We start from the raw sequence: 16,363 nt of genomic DNA, 5'->3' as shown, positions 1-16,363 counted from the left end.
TTGCCTTCTCCGGGGAGGGAAAGGGCAGGACACAAATACTAGATGATGAAGAAGGAGTATAGCTGTTGGGATGTGATGAAGACCGGCTAGAACCAGCTGCAACCAAGGTGACTTTGAGAATAGTCCAGTCATTGACCTCTAGCTCATCATACCTTCTTTGTAATACTAAAAATCACTCCCCTCACACCTGACAGTTCCCAGGAGGACCATAAAAGGCCAAAAAGTGGGCAATGGCCCACTTCTAGAGAAATCCCCATGGTACCCAGAATAGCAAGAATATTCCTCTCACTCGTTAGCCTATGAAATCAGCCCATAAAAAGCTGCCCAGGACATGGCCCCATATCATGGGCAGCTCTCACTTCCTGAGACATCCACATTCTGCCTGTAGAATGTGTATCTCTAAATAAACTTGCTTTCCCTCTACTGTGGCTCTAGAGTTCTTTCCTGCCCTGAGCCAAGGACCCTCACTTGGCGATCTCAGCTGGTGGACGTGACATTTCCCTCTACTGCCACAGTCCCAGTTTGCCAGCCTTCTCTCCTCCCTCTCCTCACCTCCCCCCACACAGCAGCAGTAATGGTGCAATGCAGAGGGAGCCTTAAAGTGACATGAACTGAAGGTTGTGGTGAGCCCTCTGCTTAAGAACAAAAACTGTGGAATCAGACCTGCCTTTAGGACTTCCCACTTCTAATTCTACATCCCAAGAAAGTGATTTACTCTCTCTGAGTCTCCATTTCTTTATTTAAAGAATGGAAGAAGTAATCTCAACTTCAAATAGCTGTTCTAAGAAATAAGATGACATCTATAAGGCACATGGCCTCCTTCTTGGCACATGGTAAGTACACATGAAATGGTACCTACTAATGTCATTGCCATTGTTGTTTCTTTCTTTTAAAATGGATGTATATTTGATTTTACGATGTTGTTTTAGTTTCTGATGCACAGCAAAGTGATTCAGTTATAAATATATATATATATTCTTTTTCAGATTCTTTTCCATTAGAGTTTATTATAAGATATTGAGTAGCATAGTTTCCTGTGCTATACAATAGGTCCTTGTTGTTTATCAATTTTATATATAGTAGTTTGTATCTGCTAATCTTAAACTCCTAATTTATTTCCCCCCCTTTTCCTGTTTGATAACTGTAAGTTTGTTTTCTATGTCTGTGAGTCTGTTTCCATTTTGTAAGTAAGTTCACTTGTATTATATTTTGGATTCCACATATAAGTAATAGCATATGATATTTGTCTTTCTCTGACGTACTTCACTTAGTATGATAGTCTCTAGGTCCATTTTTCCTAAGTTCTGCCTGCCAGTTGTTCTACAAACCAACCATCAATGGAAATCTTGGGATCTTATCAGTGGAAGGAAGTTTTAAAATTTTGTTACTCAATCCACTTAATTTACAGGCAAAGAAATTCATCAGTCTATAAAATATCTAAGAGGACACACACTTGCCCAAGGTTACACTGAATGACAGAGCTGAAGTCTCTTGATTTTCATACCAGAGTTCAATTCTGCTTGAAATGCTCAAGTACTTTGGTTATTGTTCAGTATGTACAGAATTATTCCTCCTGCTTTCATATTTTTCTAATTCTTGCTGTTTAAGTTCTAGCTTGCTATCATGTAAGCCTTTGGCTAACCAATATACTCATTTGAAAAAAATCAGAAAACAGTAAAAAATAATTAAAGGATGAAAAACCTAATTGGAAGAGAAATATTTTGAAAGTGATCAAAAAGAGTACCAGATAATTAGAAGAACTATATATGAAAAAATATTGTAAGAGAATAATGACTTTGTTATAAATGATGATAGTTTTCTTTTTAATTTTCTAAAGAACTTTTTCCTGGAAAAAGTGATGTTTGGTGCAAAGTTTAATGTATACTCTTCATGCAAATATGTTTACACTGCTAAAAAATTTTTTAAGTTTTTTTATCCTAAATATTTCAGCTAAACAAGAGTGAAGATTTTGGAGAAGGGGAAGGAAGAAGGAGTGACCTGGTGCTGTTTTTTCCCTATGACAGGAAGGCGTTTACCAAGAAACAGAAGATGGATGCCACATTGTTGGGTGGTAGGTACTTCTACAGCCAGAAGGACTTCACTAAAGCCCAAAGCAAAAGAGGAAATTCAGTAAATGACTCTTGCTGATAGCTACAGCACTGAGCTGAGAGCTGAGGAGAAGCATTCTTCTCTTGTGCTAGTTCAGCATCACCTCAGCTTTATTCTCTTGGGCCTCCAGCCCGGAGTGTCACCAACTCATCCTTGACTTGGGAGAGTGTAGCGCAGGAAATTTACCGAATATATGAGAATAGTACTAATACTGCTATGGTTACCTGCATCAAATGACATAAGATGAAGTAAGATTCCTCTTATTCTTATTTACATAAATAAAATGTGCTTACTATAAATAATGCAAATAATATGAAAACGAGTGAAAAACCAAATCCTCTTTACCCAGAGTATGTGGTATCTTGCTCTATTTTTTCATTCAACCATATATCTTTAAGCTCTTCTATGAAGTAAATATAAATCTACCTCATTTTTTAAAAAATAATTTAATTTATTTTTAATTGAAAGATAATTGCTTTATAAAATTGTGTTGGTTTCTGCCAAACATCAGCATGAATCGGCCATAGGCAAACCTGTGTCCCTTCCTTCTTGAACCTCCCTCCCCATCCCATTCCTCTAGGTTGTTACACAGGCCCAGTTCCGGTTCCCTGAGTCTTACAGCAAATTCCCATTGGCTATTTATTTTCTATATGGTAAATATATTTGTTTCCATGTTACTCTCTCCGTAACATCCCACCCTCTTCTTCCTTCCCCAGTGCCCTCCACCCTGTGTCCATAAGTCTGTTCTCTATGTCTTGCCTCTGTTGCTGCCCTACAGATATCTTCATTTTTATCATATACTATGAAAGGGAAAGTGTAAGTTGCTCAGTTATGTCCGAGTCTTTGGACCCTATGGACTGTAGCCTCCAGGCTCCTCTGTCCCTGGAATTCTCCAGGCAAGAATAGTGGAGTGGGTAGCCATTCCTTTCTCCAGGGGAATCTTCCTGACCCAGGGATCGAACCCTGGTCTCTCGCATTGCAGGCAGATTCTTTACTGTCTGAGCCACCAGGGAAGCCCCATCACATAGTATTCCACAATATAAATGTACCATATTTAATCTAATCATCCTCTAATTGAAGGAAATTTCTCTTTTTCCAATTTTTCTTTATTATAAATAAAGCTTCAATGACTAGCTATACTTATATTATGAACATCTGTGAATATTTCAGAAGAATCAATTCTTAGAAATGGAATTAAGAACTCCAAAAAACTACTTATTTTAAATTTTGATAGCTATTTCTCAGTTGTCATCAAAAAAGATTGTACAAATTTACACTCTAAAAACGATGTGAGGGAATTCCCTGGCAGTCCCATGGTTAGGACTCCATGCTCTCACTGCCAAGGGCCTGGGTTCGATCCCTGGTCAGGAAACTAAGATCTCACTAGCTTTGTGTTGCAGCCAAAAAAAAAAAAAAAGAACTGTGAAATTGCCCATTTCCACCTGATAGTACTGGTATCACTCTATTAAATTTTTTAAACAGCCTGGTTGGTTTATATATATCTTTGGTTTATTTTACATTTCATTTATTATTTTGAGATTAAGCATTTTTATATTTTATCAGTGTTTTAATTTTTGTAAGAAAACTAAGATCATGGCATCCGGTCCCATCACTTCATGGCAAATAGATGGGGAAACAGTGGAAACGGTGACAGACTTTATATTGGGGGGCTTCAAAATCACTGCAGATGGTGACTGCAGCCATGAAATTAAAAGACGCTTGCTCTTTGGAAGAAAAGCTATGACCAACCCCTAGACAGCTTATTAAAAAACAAAGACATTACTTTGCCAACAAAGGTGCATCTAGTCAAAGCTATAAGTTTTTCCAGTAGTCATGTATGGATATGAGAGTTGGACTATAAAGAAAGCTGAGTGCCAAAAAATTGATGCTTTTGAACTGTGGTGTTGGAGAAGACTCTTGAGAGTCCCTTGGACTGCAAGGAGATCCAACCAGTCTATCCTAAAGGAAATCAGTCCTGAATATTCAGTGAAAGGACTGATGCTGAAGCTGAAACTCCAATATTTTGGCCACCTGATTGGAAGAACTGACTCACTAGAAAAGACCCTGATGCTGTGAAAGATTAAAGGTGGGAGGAGAAGGGGACGACAGAGGTTGAGATGGTTGGATGGCATCATTGACTCAATGGATATGAGTTTGAGTAAGCTCCGGGAGTTGGTGATGGCCAGGGAGGCTTGGCGTGCTGCAGTCCATGGGGTCGCAAAGAGTTGGACACGACTGGGCAACTGAACTGAACTGACTGAATTTTTGTGAATTATGTCTTCATTTCTTTTTCCCAGTTTTGCATTTTATGTCTTTTAATAATTTTAGGAACTCATAATATGTTTTGTATACTTTGTTTAACATATTTTACAGTCTTTCACTGGGACCTTGTTTTTTGGGGGGGTCTTATTTCATAAATTACTTTTTATTTTTTGAAATAAGATCTTTTTATTAATGGCTCCTAGAATTTGAGTCTTACTTATTAGGAAGGCTTTCATCACCCCCTAAAATTATACAAACTGATATATTATATTTTACTCAAGTTCCTTTCTGATTTTTTTCTTTTTTAGTTTAGTGTAGAATTTCATTCACTTGGATTTTGTGTGTATGATGTGATACTGGAATCTAAATTATTTTTTTCAGGATTTCTAACCCTCTCAATATCATTTTTGAACAATCTGTCCTTTTTACTCTGATTTGAATCTCTCTCTTTATATATTCTGAATATCCCTTTGTCCCTGAATTGTTGTTTTTGATTCAATTTTTCCATGTTTTTATTCTGAACCAATACAACATTCCATAATTAGCATAAACTTGGTATATTTTGGTAACTAAAAAGGTCCTTCCTCATTGTCCTTTTTTTTCCCTTTAGTTTTTTTATTTGTTTTCATCTTTTCTCTTCCACATGAACTCTAAAATCAGCTTCCCAAGTTCAGTAAATCTCCTGTTAGGATTTGAATTGGGATTGCATTGAATTTATGGGTTAATTTGCAAAGTTGACATCTTTAAAATATAACATCTTTCCTCCAGAAGCATGTATAGCTTTCCATGTATTTGGATCTTCTTTTGTTTCTTCAAGAAATTTTTATAGTTTTCTTCACATGGATCTTGCATTGTTCTTGTTGGTTTATTCCAAGGGGATTTTTAAAAACCTTATGTTGCCACTGGGAATGGGATCTTTAGATTTTGTTTTTCTACAGAAGAAAGCATATGAGTGAAAAGAAAGCAGGAGTTGAAAGAACATGAGAGAGAAGAAAAAGAAATTCAAAAGGTAAGATGAGATGATGCAGGAGGAAGACGGGAGAAAATGTGATTTTTTATTGAGTATTTATGTGACAAGCCCTGTAGCAGAGGCAGTCACAAGCACCATTTTATGCAGGCTTTCTACCAGGTGGCTCATCTGAGAAAATGAAATTTGAAAAGGTCAGTAAGGGAACCTGGAACAGGAAGCGGAAAGAGAGCAGGTTTGAAGTGAGATCTGGGAATCCATCCCAGATTCCATTCTCACCAGCTGTGTGATTTTTGCTCCAGTCACCTAATTACATTCTTTGCTTGTAAAACTTGCATAATATCTGCTCAGGTGGTTGTGAGGATTAACTGGAATAAAGTATCTAAAGTGTCTGTCACATTAGACGCCATTCTCCATAAATGCCAGTTCCCACCCAGGCACCCATCTCTTCCCGCCACTCCCCATCTTCCTGCCATGGCAAAGTCAGAGTCTGCTCAGAACAGCATGAAGCCTTCATGTCAATATGAAAAGGGATGTTTGTTCCATGAGAACCTTACACCCAAACATACACTGTAGGGGAAATAGTTGTTAAGAGCCATGATCTGAGTCTGAAAAAAACCCCACAAAAGCCTGAAAAAAAAGTCATTTTTACAAAAGGAGGCATTGTTGGAATGTGAATCCTTATTCAAGTCCAAATCCCCAGTGAGAAACATGCTCTCTTTCTGCCCAAACAATAGCTTCTTGTCTTGAGACAATGCTGGCTACATAGCCCTGGAAAGCATAGAATCCCCATGGCAATGGCAGCGTTTTCTCCCAGGGACTCTGGAAACAGTGTCTGGAGGAACACCTGACCCAGGGCCCTGGCCATTGACAGGAAGCTTGTTCCCAGTCTGAGCAGCAGAAAAACACAACTAGTCCTGGTGTCTGGCTATGACATCTTATGTTTGCTACAGGTCTCCCACCCTCTGGAGTTGTCCTTATGAGATGTGACTATGAAGTTGAAAGAGAGAAATTAGATAAGTCATAGTGAGATGCCCCAAAAGGGTGTTCTCTTCTAGCGGCATGTACATTTGCTCCCAACACGTTGCTCTTACTCATCTAGCACATGTGTGAAGTGGCCTGAATTTAAATTCTCCAGCTCTGCAGCTGGGAGCTTCTGAGGGAATTAGCTCACCTCACTGAGCGTCCTTTCTTTCATCTGAAAAATGGGGTTAATAACAAGGACCTCAAAGGATTGCTGTGAGAATTAAATCACATAAATACAAAAATGTGCTCATAAAAATCAGAATTGTTCTTTTATCATTCAGGGAATTTCATTTGGAGCCCATAAATGTCTCCAGTGCTTCTGTCTTTCACTTTTCAGGGGGAAATTTGATTTCTGCAATAGCCAAATGTCATATGATTCTTGGACTAGTAAATAATGTGTGCGATTAAGCTGAGCAGCTGTATTTTTTACTTTTTTTAATGTGACGATCTCTCATAAACACTGAGACTAGTTCCATATGTAACATGAAAATTAACCTCAACCCATTGGATCTATATTCAAATTGTATCCAGAAGCCAATCACTTCTCAACATCACTTCTACTACCACCTGTTCTAGTTGACGCTATCATCATCTTTCTCTAGGATTATTGTAAATAGCCTCCTTCTAACAGGTCTTCCTACTTCCACTATTGCCCTAAAAATATTCTGAGCAATGGTAATATCAGTGGAATAAATGTGTCATCTCCCCAAAAGAATACTATGACCATAATTATTTAGATATTCACTTATTCAACAAATATTTATGAAGCCTCTACCAGCATTGTTCCAGACTCTGGAAAAACAGAAATAAACAAAACAAATGCAGATCCCTGCCTCATAGAATATATATTCTTGAGAGGTGCAATGACCATTATACAAATAAACATGCACAGTGTAGCTTATGCCAGATGGTGATGGGCATTGTGGAGAAAATAATGGGACATAGAGGGAAACAGAGCACGGGGAGTGAGGGCTGTTATTTTAACATGATGGCTGGGAAAAGCCTTCTGACAAGCTGACATTTGAGCAGAGACCAGAGGAAGAAGAGGGAGAGAGCCACATGGGTATGTGGGCAAGGAGGGAGGGATGGCATTCTAGGGTTAGGGTTAGGGTAGGCAGAGACCAGAGGAAGACCAGAGGAGGAAGAGGGAGAGAGCCACATGGGTATGTGGGCAAGGAGGGAGGGATGGCATTCTAGGGTTAGGGTAGGCAGAGACCAGAGGAAGAAGAGGGAGAGAGCCACATGGGTGTGTGGGCAAGGAGGGAGGGATGGCATTCTAGGGTTAGGGTTAGGGTAGGCAGAGACCAGAGGAAGACCAGAGGAAGAAGAGGGAGAGAGCCACATGGGTATGTGGGCAAGGAGGGAGGGATGGCGTTCTAGGCAGAGGGAACAGCAAGTACAAAGACCCTGAAGTGAAGCAAAATGGCCAGAATGGCTTGGGCAGTGTGAGTGAAGGGAAAATATAGAGGTGGTTACAGACATGGTGGGAATGGGGAAAGGCTCAGTGTGGGCTCTGTGGGCCATCATGAGGACTTGGGCTCCTACTCTAATGAATGCAAAGCTACTACAGGATTTTGAAGGGAGAGGGGCCTATGATCCATTTATATTTTTAAAGGAACATCCGGGCTATGCATCACAGTCACTTCTGAGAGCTTGTTACAACTTTGGGCCCATCCCCAGAGTTTCTGATGGAATCGGTCTGATGTGGTACAGGAGAATTTGCACTCCTAGCAAGTTCCTAGGTGATGCTGATCCTTCTGGTCTGGGACCACACTGTGAGGATGACTGATATAGAGAAGCGTTTGTAGGAGAAGCAACAGTAGAAGCAGGGGATCCAGTGAAGTGGATATTTGCAATATTCCAGGAAAAACTGGTGACAGCTTCAATTCAAGGTGGTAGCAGAGGAGGTAGTGAAAGTGGTTGGAGTTTGGATGCAAGTTGAAGATAGATCTAATGGGATTTGCTGAAGGACTGAATATGGGGATCTAATAAATAAAGAAGTGAGTCAAGGATTTTAGATTAAGCATCTAGATGAATTGCCATTTACTGAGATGGGAAAGACTGTTGGCTGTAGGTGGGGCAGATAGCAGGAGTTGAGTTTGGGGAATTTTAGACTTGATGTGCTTATTAGATATCCAAATGGAGATGTCAAGTAAACTTTTCTTTTAGGCATGTCTGGAATTCAAGAGAGAGTTCTCATCTAAAGATGGGAAAGTGAGAATCATCAGTATATAGATGATTTGATAAAGACTGGCTGAGATCATTGCTGGAGAGAATCTAGAGAAGTTCAGGGACTGAGTCCATGGCAGACAGTCCAAATGACTAGAAGCCAGGGTGATAAGAAGGACCAGAAATAAGACTGAGAAGTGGCCAGGAAAGTGAGAGGAAAATTTGGATAGTATAGTGGCCTGGGTGTCAGGGAAGCAAGTATTTCAACAAGTTCCATTGCATATACTAGAAAGCCACCTTATCATAAGTGACCACCAGATATCTGCTGTGAAGGAGAAGATACTGGCTCCTGTGGAACATGCCAAGCTTTGGGGTGGCTGTTTATGAATAAATGACGTCCACAAGAAAAGATCATCACTGTGATTTAAATGTATTATTCTGTTTATATATACTTTTGAGCTGATTTTACTTCTGCAATCAAAAAAACACAGCATTGACACAATTTAATTATTGACGTAAACTAGAATCTTTTCTTTCATCTTCAAATTTTCTGTCTAGCTGACTCTTGTCCTTGAAGCATATTGTCCAATCCTGAGAGATAGAACTATAAATCTAAGTAGTTGAGGCTGTGATCAGTTTAGTGGAAATCTGTATGAGTAAATTTGAAAAATGTTTCAGGAGATACAGACTGTTGTTCTTGCCCCTTCCCTTTATTTTCTAACACTGAGTTTTGGAAGTCTCTAGCTTTTAAGTGGGAAAAAAATGGATTGTGGAAACAAACACTTCAAATTGTTCATTCATCAAGTTTTTCACAATCTGGTCTTTAATCTTTCACCTTTTCTATATGCATCAGGTTGGAAACTACCATATGGTTGTAATGTTAGGAGGATTGGGGAAGACTAGACTTGAGATCAGGGTAAGCTTTCTGGTAAAGAGGAGAAGCATGAAGAAGAGGATCTGGATTTCTTTCAGAAGCCTGGATCTTTGGAAGAAAGTCTACAGTTCAGGTTGAGAGATGGATTCTGTAATTGGTTAGCTTGGGTTTGACCAGCTAAGTAGAGAACATGAAGAATATATTGCCAGAGCCCTGTGCTACTCATCCCAGTGACAAACAACAGTGGGCAAGCCAGTGCCCTGAAGTTCTTACTACAGGAAGCTGTTTACAATTGCAGGAAATTCAGAAAGTGCCAAGCAGAGCCATTTGCTGTATCTTTTATCAAGATTATCGATATATCAAATGGCAAGTCAGCCTAACTCAGTGACCTAGTTATAAAAAATCCATTTCACAGAATTTTACGAGATTTCCTTTTGTGAATTATAACTTCTAGGAATTCATCTTTAAACCTCAAATAGAATATAAAAACATACACCACAGACTGCATATTGCTTTTCAATGTAAGGAACAATATACATGTAACTTAGCGTTATATTCCCAAAGTAAATTGGATGAAGAAAACAATGCCCAGTTCTGTGGATGATGTTACTGATGGGAACTCTGCTTTACTCCAGAAGAGGTGAGTCATACACATAGCATGTTATTGTATGTTACTTCTTTAAATGGTGGGGAGCGGCTGTAGATGCTGGTACCCAGCATTCATCCCAAAGACGCTGCCCAAGTCGACTATAAGGAGAAAACAATTGTTTATCATTCAGGTTTCCTTCTCAAATGGATTATTAAAATACTTAGGACAAGGTACATAATCCTTCCATGTCTTCTTCATTCAACAAATATTTCAGTTATGTTACAGGGACTGATCCCTGTAACTGATGTTATGTTACAGGGACTGATCCTGTGCAAGGTATAGCATGGAGACCAGCATGACAGGAGTGGAGTCATGAAGAGAGAGTTAAACAGGAGACGAGGTCAGAGGTAGATCAAGAAGCAACCCTGCTGGTAGAGGACCTCACTGGCCATTGAAGGAATCTGGTATTTAGTCTGGATGAAATGGGAAGCCCTGGGAGGAGTTTAGGCAGAGAAATTATTCCACCTTAGTTACATTATAGAAAGATCACTCTGGTTTTTGTGTTGGAAATAGTCTCTGGAATGGCCCATTCTGTAACCAGAGGTCCAAGTAGGATACTGCAGCGATAATCCAGGTGAGAAATGATGATGCCTCAAACCAGGGTGGTGGCTGTGGGGGTGGAGGGAAGTGGTGTGCGTGTGTGGAGCCAGTAGTGAGACAAAAGTTTGGAGTAGGAGCAGTTGGGAGGATGGAGTCTCATTAACTGAAAGGGGAAAATCCTCGGATGGGACTGATTTGTGGGAGAAGATGAGAACGTCACTTTTAGGTCTGTTAAATTTGATGTGTCAGTGAGGCATCCAAGTGAACATGCCAAGTAGGGAGCTGCATATATGGATCCACAGTTCAGGAGAAAGTTTGGTCACCTACAAGATAGACATTCGGGAGTCACTGTCCCTGGGATACACCAAAATTAATAAGTCTTGGGGAACAGGAGGATTGCAATAAAGACTGAGGAGGAAGAACCAGTGACATGGGAGGCAGATGAGGAAACATATGGCATCCTGAAAGCCAAGTGAAGAAATTATATTGAGGCTGAAGGCATGAGCAACCACACCACTGGATAAGGTAAATTTCCTCTTCTGTAAAATGCAGGTAACAATATTAAATGCCTCCCAGGCTTAAAAGGGATAATTTATGTAAACGGCCAATAACAGTGTCTGATGCCACTAAAGGCTCAAAAATATTACCTATTATTTTTATTCCTCAAGTTTAAGGTTTAAATGTTAGTTGCTCAGTCATGTCCAACAATTTGCGACTCCATGGACTGCAGCCCGCCAGGCTCCTCTGTCCATGGGATTCTCCAGGCAAGAATACTGGAGTGGGTTGCCATTTCCTCCTCCAGGGGATCTTCCCAACCCAGGAATTGAAGCTGGGTCTCCTGCATTGCAGGCAGATTCTTTACAGTCTGAGCCACCTCCGGAAAAAAGCACTTACGCTAAAGCTGTTCCTGTACAAGCTAACCCCTAGGGGATGCACAAGGCTTTCCCTTTGTCCCCATTAGTGTTTCCACAAAAGAGACCTCAATATTAGATGTAGAACAAAATGGACCCCTAATGTCTACAGAACCATTTGTAGTAAAGGCAGAAAAATCCAATGCAGTCGGTATCAGAGTTCCATGTGGATAAGAATTACACAAGGGGCTTGTCAAAATAGAAATCCTCAGCCAGCCCAGCCACTAGAGAGTCTAAGTAAATTGGGAGGGCATCCAGAAGTCTGTGTCTTCCACACTCCAGGTGATTCCAATGCTTGTGTCCCCATACTGCTGCAGTATGGGAGCAGTGAAAGAGAATAATAACTGGCCTGTAGTGAATATTCGCTTCCTTTCTTCTTCTAGGGACCTTGGAAAGACTCTTGCTTTTCTTTTTTCCTGTTTCTACAGTGACCTGGTGAGGTAAGCCAAGCCTGGGTCTTCCTCTAGATGGGAGGTTCTCCCAGGACCAGGGTGATGCCACAGAAGGCATGCCAGGGTGGGTGGCTTGGGCTGGCTTTTAGTCTGTCCAGAGGATGAAAACATAGTGCCTCCCAGTTGGGGGTGGGGGTGGGGCCCTGTTTCAGTGTTTAATAAAATTTAAATTTATTTCTGAAATTAAAAACTCAGGAGATTTCACATGCAAACCCAAGTTTCCTACTTCTCCAGGACAATAAGATTTCAAACCTGGTTCCCCATTCTCACCTAGCAAAGTTGCTTCCTTTAGTATACGGATTCTAAAACTGCCACTCTCCCCTACTTTCCTTTCTGCCCCCTGCCATATCAAGGCCAAGCATCAGTTGCCATTTACCATCATACTTATTCTTATCTTTTCCCCAAAGTTGAAGGAAAAATATTCCTTTGGAAAACAAAGATATAACAAGGAGGCCTAGCATTTCAAGAATAAACTTTCTCATACCAGTCCCTTCCTGTCATTTACATTACTTGCCTGGCTTCTAGGCATTTAAGCTTGCTATCTCCTGTCTACCTCTTAATCCAGATGTGAAAATGTTGTTCTTATACTGAAAAATGATCTGGAATATTATTCAGTATAAAAGGAGTGAACTTTTATACTGAACTCACATGCACAATAAAATGAATGAATTTCAAAAATTAGACTGAGCAAAAGAAATCAGATCTAAAAACATGATAATGTATAATCCTGTTTATATGAAATCCTAGAAAACACAAGACTAAACTGTAATAACGGAAAGTAGAGCTGTGGTTTCCTGGGGCAGAGATTGGCTGCAAAGGGCATGTTTGGGGATGATAGAAATGATTTGTTATCTCAACTATAGTGGTGCTTATATATGGCAATATGCATTTGTTAAAATGCATGCATTTATTTCATGCAAATTTTATGTACTAAAGATGGTTTTTAAAAGTTACCTAGTAGAGTTGTCAGAGAAAAGAGAGAAAATCAAGTGGGTCCTTGTCTAATTTTTTTCCCATCATTGTGTACTAAGTAGATGGCATCATGACCGGTATTTAACTCTCCTAGACATACAAATAACATTTGGTGCAGGACAGCAGATCTAGATGAACTTGTGGAGAAGATGCAGAGATGGGCACAAGTTTCCAGGTGACTTTAAACTGCATGAAGAAATCACTCTGGACCTCCTTCCATATGGAGAGAATCTGCCCTGCCCTGGGAAAAGACCTTGTGAACTGGATGGGGCATTGGCAGAAATTTAGGGCTTTTGTTCTTTCCCTTTCCTTCATCTCCCTCACCCTCTTTATACCTCTTCACTAGACTCACTCAGTAACCTCAATCTACAAAACCAATTTTCACATCTGTTGAATTACATTCCATATACAGAGTGGAATGTGGTCATTCTTCTCCAAGAGAGCAGACTTACCTAAAAATACACAGGACATTGCTGTGTAGGGTATTGGTTTGATTGTGTCTCCAGTTTGGTGACAGACACCTTGTTTTCTTTCCTATTTTTTGTGTTCCTTAGTCAAGGTTATGGGAAAAGCTTTGTGGGATATGAAAGAGTGACTTTTTATGGCTAGATTGACCTCCTTACAGGAATCTGTCAGAGCCCTTGGTAAAGTGGGAACTGACATACAGTAATATGGGGGTGGAAACAGACACTGTGGGTACCCCACCCATATCCTCTTGTTCTTACCGCTTCCTCATTGGCTGTCATTTCAACAGCAGCACCTATGCTTGTTTGCCTGAAGCTTTCCAAAGTGGCTGGACTACTGATTTTCCAGCAACGTATCCGAGATTCCAGGTGCCACTCATCCACATCTGTATGGAATGGTCACGTTCTTTTTTTGTCAAAAGCTATTCTGTTAAGTGCATTCTCTTCGGGATTTTAATTTGCATTTCCCTAATGTCTAGTGATGTTGAGCATCTTTATTGTACTTATTAGCTATCCATATATTGCCTTTGGGCTTCCCTGGTGGCTCAGATGGTAAAGAATCCGCCCGCAATGAGGGAGAGCTGGATTCAGTCCCTGGGCTGGGAAGATTCCCTGGAGGAGGGCATAGCAACCCATGCCAGTGACATTATTTATATGTGGAATCTTAAAAAAATAATACAAATGAACTTATTTACAAAACAGAAATAGACTTATAGACATAGAAAACAAATTTATGGTTATGAAATGGGAAAGCAGTGGGGAGGGATAAATTAGGAATTTGGGATTAATAAAAACATACTACTATATATGAAACAGATATACAAAGACCTACTGTATAGTACTGATCACTGAGGAAGGCTTTCTTATCTCTCCTTGCTATTCTTTGGAACTCTGCATTCAAATGGATATATCTTTCCTTTTCTCCTTTGCTTTTCACTTCTCTTTTTTCCCAGCTATTTGTAAGGCCTCCTCAGACAGCCATTTTGCTTTTTTGCAATTCTTTTTCTGGGGGATGGTCTTGATCCCTGTCTCCTGTACAATGTCATGAACGTCCATCCATAGTTCATCAAGCACTCAGTCTATCAGATCTAGTCCCTTAAATCTATTTCTCGCTTCCACTGTATAGTCATAAGGGATTTGATTTAGGTCATACCTGAATGGTCTAGTGGTTTTCCCCACTTTATTCAATTTAAGTCTGAATTTGGCAATAAAGAGTTCATGATCTGAGCCACAGTCAGCTCCCAGTCTTGTTTTTGCTGACTATAGAGCTTCTCCATCTTTGGCTGCAAAGAATATAATCAATCTGATTTCGGTGTTGACCATCTGGTGATGTCCATGTGTAGAGTCTTCTCTTGTGTTGTTGGAAGAGGGTGTTTGCTATGACCAGTGCGTTCTCTTGGCAAAACTCTATTAGCCTTTTCCCTGCTTCATTCTGTACTCCAAGGCCAAATTTGCCTGTTACTCCAGGTGTTTCTTAACTTCCTACTTTTGCATTCCAGTCCCCTATAATGAAAAAGACATCTTTTTGGGGAGTTAGTTCTAAAAGGTCTTGTAGGTCTTCATAGAACTGTTCAACTTCAGCTTCTTCAGCATTACTGGTCGGGGCATAGACTTGGATTACCATGAGTTGAATGAATTGCCTTGGAAACGAACAGAGATCATTCTGTCATTTTTGAGATTGCAGCCAAGTACTGCATTTCAGACTCTTTTGTTGACTATAATGACTACTCCATTTCTTCTAAGGGATTCTTGCCCACAGTAGTAGATATAATGGTCATCTGAGTTAAATTCACCCATTACAATGCATTGTAGTTTACTGATTCCTAAAATGTCAATGTTCACTCTTGCCATGTCCTATTTGACCACTTCCAATTTGCCTTGATTCATGGACCTAATATTCCAGGTTTTTATGCAATATTGCTCTTTACAGCATCGAACCTTGCTTCCATCACCAGTCCCATCCACAACTGGGTGTTGTTTTCAGCGCAAAGAAATAGAGGACAACAATAGAATGGAAAAGACTAGAGATCTCTTCAAGAAAATTAGAGATGCCAAGGGAACATTTCATGCAAAGATGGGCTCAATAAAGAACAGAAATGGTAGGGACCTAACAGAAGCAGAAGATATTAAGAAGAGGTGGCAAGAATACACAGAAGAACTGTACAAAAAAGATCTTCACGACCCAGATAATCACGATGGTGTGATCACTCACCTAGAGCCAGACATCCTGGAATGTGAAGTCAAGTGGGCCTTAGAAAGCATCACTACAAACAAAGCTAGTGGAGGTGATGGAATTCCAGTTGAGCTATTTCAACTCCTCAACGGTAATGCTGTGAAAGTGCTGCACTCATTATGCTAGCAAATCTGGAAAACTCAGCAGTGGCCACAGGACTGGAAAAGGTTAGTTTTCATTCCAATTCCTAAGAAAAGCAATGCCAAAGAATGCTCAAACACCTCACAATTGCACTCATCTCACACTTTAGCAAAATGATGCTCAAAATTCTTCAAGCCAGGCTTCAACAATGCGTGAACCGTGAACTTCCAGATAATCAAGCTGGTTTTAGAAAAGGAAGAGGAACCAGAGATCAAATTGCCAACATCCGCTGGATCATTGGAAAAGCAAGAGAGTTCCCCCAAAACATCTATTTCTGCTTTATTGACTATGCCAAAGGCTTTGTGTGGATCACAACAATCTGGAAAATTCTGAAAGAGATGGGAATACCAGACCACCTGACTTGCTTCTTGAGACATCTGTATGCATGTCAAGAAGCAACAGTTAGAACTGGACACAGAACAACTGACTGGTTCCAAATAGGAAAAGTTGTGTGTCAAGGCTGTATATTGTCACCCTGCTTATTTAACTTATATGCAGAGTACATCATGAGAAATGCTGGGCTGGATGAAGCACAAGCTGAAATCAAGATTGCCTGGAGAAATATCAATAACCTCAGATATGCAGATGACACAA

General features: G+C 40.1%; 1 protein-coding gene across 4 annotated transcripts in view; it reads left to right on the top strand.

The window, feature by feature from the left end:
• The window catches only part of GNAQ (G protein subunit alpha q), a 469,675-nt gene that overhangs the window by 78,700 nt on the left and 374,612 nt on the right, over window positions 1-16,363 (top strand). For 2 of the 4 annotated variants that reach the window (XM_081506077.1, XM_081506056.1), the window contains exons 2-6: window positions 747-833; window positions 1,951-2,071; window positions 5,310-5,380; window positions 10,315-11,121; window positions 11,891-11,947. The gene's annotated coding sequence lies outside the window, so the exon portion shown is untranslated. Of the gene's footprint in view, window positions 1-746; window positions 834-1,950; window positions 2,072-5,309; window positions 5,381-10,314; window positions 11,122-11,890; window positions 11,948-16,363 lie in introns of those variants that run through there. The other 2 variants (XM_081506107.1, XM_081506094.1) reach the window with 2 other exon arrangements.

The sequence above is a fragment of the Giraffa tippelskirchi genome, chromosome 1 (genome assembly GCF_054371585.1).
Source record: "Giraffa tippelskirchi isolate mGirTip1 chromosome 1, T2T-mGirTip1v1.2.pri, whole genome shotgun sequence".
NCBI classification, from domain to species: domain Eukaryota; kingdom Metazoa; phylum Chordata; class Mammalia; order Artiodactyla; family Giraffidae; genus Giraffa; species Giraffa tippelskirchi.
This window is presented reverse-complemented; position numbering and strand designations above follow the sequence as displayed.